This window comes from Alligator sinensis, unplaced genomic scaffold, assembly GCF_000455745.1.
Source record: "Alligator sinensis unplaced genomic scaffold, ASM45574v1 scaffold166_1, whole genome shotgun sequence".
NCBI classification, from domain to species: Eukaryota; Metazoa; Chordata; order Crocodylia; family Alligatoridae; genus Alligator; species Alligator sinensis.
This window is the reverse complement of record NW_005842098.1, coordinates 2,021,720-2,024,837: the sequence shown is the minus strand read 5'-3', so window position 1 is coordinate 2,024,837 and position 3,118 is coordinate 2,021,720.

Here is a 3,118-nt window from a genome sequence, read left to right as displayed (position 1 = left end):
TCCTCCTTTCCTTCTTTGCCTGCCCCCCCCTCCCCAGCTGCCCCATCTTAGAAAAAGAAAGGGAATAAAACCCAAACCTTTCAGGCTTGCTTCATCCTTCATATAAAAAAAGGTGCAAACTCATTCCTCCCCTTCAGCCATTGGCCTGTTGCTAGCTACTTTTTAAGCATTTGTTATTCTACATTGCAGCTCCTAAAAGTTGATTTTTTGAAAGTGGTCAGATGTCTAATCAAAAGGTCCATCTCAGCTTAACAGGTCTTAGGGCTATTATGGTTAAGAAAAAACAGTTTCTGTAGCACACAGCCCACAGCAAAGTGATATAGTTACCGTCACATCTGGATACCTGGTAATTCAGCCTGGAGTTATTTATAGCAGGGTCAATGGAGAAAGCCTTTGATGTGATTCTGGAGTGAAACTTAAACTGCCATGCCCTTGGAACCACAGTATCTTCATTGTTCTTCTGAGGTGTGCCACAGACTATATGGGGAACTAAATGAAATAATCCTTTCCACTACTAATCCCGAACCAGGCTATTTAAATTAGAATCAGTTCCAGTAGTTCCAGTTACACCATCAAAATCCCTTTCCATGACCTTTTCTCTTGGAGATTTGCATATTAACTTTTTTCAGGGATAAAAAATCTTAGTCATAAAATAATGATCAGACAAATAATAAGAAATCTGACTAAAGTATGCATGTGTTCAGATTGTATTTTTGAAATGGAGATATCTGAGTGGCATTTTGTCACTGAAACAAAAAAAGTCCTAGGAACTGACATCTGAAATGAGCACTTTTAACAGCCTGCTCAAATAGGCTTTCAACACGAAACATCTATTTTTACCATCATTCTTTGCAAGAGCCCAGTTGAAGACCCAGGCAAAATAAATAGCTCTTGCACCTTGCTGAGCCCTGTAGAGTTTCAAGGAGCTTGGGTAATGGCTTTGCACCATGGGCTCGCCTCTATTAACACTTGTTTAAAAACTTATGTTCGTCATATCTTCTGTAATAGGCCGGGGCCAAGTCCCTGGGGAAGCTGGCATGGCAGGGCATTACTGCCAGCGGTATCTCTCCTGTCTTCTGGGGCAAATGAACATACATGGAGGCAGATGGTGTTGCACTTGGGCGCAGAATCACCTGGGGGTAGATATGGATTTCAGAGCATAAGCTTTGCACAGGCAGCTTCTGTAAATTATTCTGGCTCCTGTTAAAGGCAAAAGTGAGACAAAAGAGAGTGAGAAGATAGGCTGCAAATAGGATTTCCTCCTACTTCATCTCAGCCCACCTTAAGCTACTCTATCAGGTATACCAAAGGACAGTGGAATTATGGTTCCTGTAATGGTGGCAGCATGCTTGCAGCCTGCTAAAAAGCATCTGCATTTCATTACCTGCCACACTGCTGAGTAGGCATTCAGTGAGGAACTGGGGAAATGAATTAGCAGTTTCTCACTGCAAATCTGCCTCGGTCTTTCAGCAAGATAAGAACATGAGTCTTGCCTTAGTTGCCAGTAGATTTTTGTTGTTAGATTAAAAAGTTAGCACATGTAAAAAACAAACAAACAAAAAAACCCAACACACACCTAAAAGCGACTCTTATGCCAGTGGCTTTCACCCGTTTTAGACTCAAAGCATCGCTCATTAGACTCAAGGCAACCCTCAGAAAATGCCAGCTCTTAGCTTTCACTATTGTTTTTTGACTACAGAGCATTTCTTCTGCTGCAAACGACTTGGCAAGCCCACAACTGGTCAGAAAGTTTTTGATGCAGTGGAAATTCCTATTTGAAATCTTTGGGCTTATTTTATGAATCATATAGATGTTTGCATGCCTAAAAGTGCTAATATTGTGTAGCACCCTTAAGGATCTTATGGCACCCTGACTGAGAATCACTGCCCTATGTAGAATAAGCCCAGTTTTAACAGTTGTTGTTGGTGTTACAACATGATGTTTTAGCAGGGCCCAGGATTAAAATAGCTCAGTACTAGGCCACAACCAATGTAGCAATGTGATCACAGAATCAAAAAGAAAACTTTGGGTACTTCAGTTTTGAAATGAGATTCTAGTGCAGGGGCAGGCAAAATACAGCCTGTGGGCTGCCAGGCCATTCTATCCAGCCCGCGGGGCCCCTAACAAATTTAGAAAATTAATATTTATCTGCTCCTGGACGCCTGTCAGAGATGACAGGACCCAGGGGGAGCTGGCAGCAGCCCAGCCCCAGCCATTTCCCTGCCTTCCTGCCCTCGCACTGCTCCAGTACCATGTAGCTCCTGACTGCAATGCTGGACCACAGGAGCATAGGTCTGCCCTGGTACTCCAGTGTGTGTGTATGTGTGTGTGTTCGTAGAGTGAGTCCCACATGCACACCCCACCATACACATGCACCCACACACCCACTGCCACATATGCAGACCCTCACACACACCCCTCACATACCCCAGTCACCCTCCACCCCACACAGTTCCCCACAAACCCCATACCCACACACATCCCACATACCCACACACACACGCTCCCTCACCCTACACCCACAGTCCCCCAGAAACCTATAGCCCCCCCACAGTATATAAGAAGGCTTAATCTTTTATGCTATTGTATACAATCACCTCTATGTACACTACGCAAACGCATGTAAATCAGAACAAAACTATTTTTTTAAATCAAATTAATTAATGTTTTAGATGTTTGATTTTTAGAATGTAATTTGGTATTTTTCTCATTCTGAGATGTCAAACCCCCCTTGCTGAAAGGAGTACTTCTGGGGGCAAGGGGAGAGACTTCTGGTGGCAAAGGTCAGGGGGCGGTACTTCCAGTCACAAGATGGTGACCAGGGGGCGGGGGACCTGTCAAGGGGCAGGGCTACCCTTGTGGCCCTCAACAGCTTGCCAAAACTTGGTAAGCAGCCCTGCACCCAAAATAATTGTCTGCGCCTGTTCTAGTGGATCTGGAATAAACATTTTTCCCCTGTGAAGAGTTCAAGCCTGCTGATGACTTCCTACCAACTTTGCTGGATGTTACCCTCACAGCAAAAATGCACCTTTGGAATCCCTGGTTACTGCGTCCTGGAAATGCCCCAGGGTATGCAGAGCTGTACAGGGAAGAGATCCGGTAATGAAGCCTGTGGTTC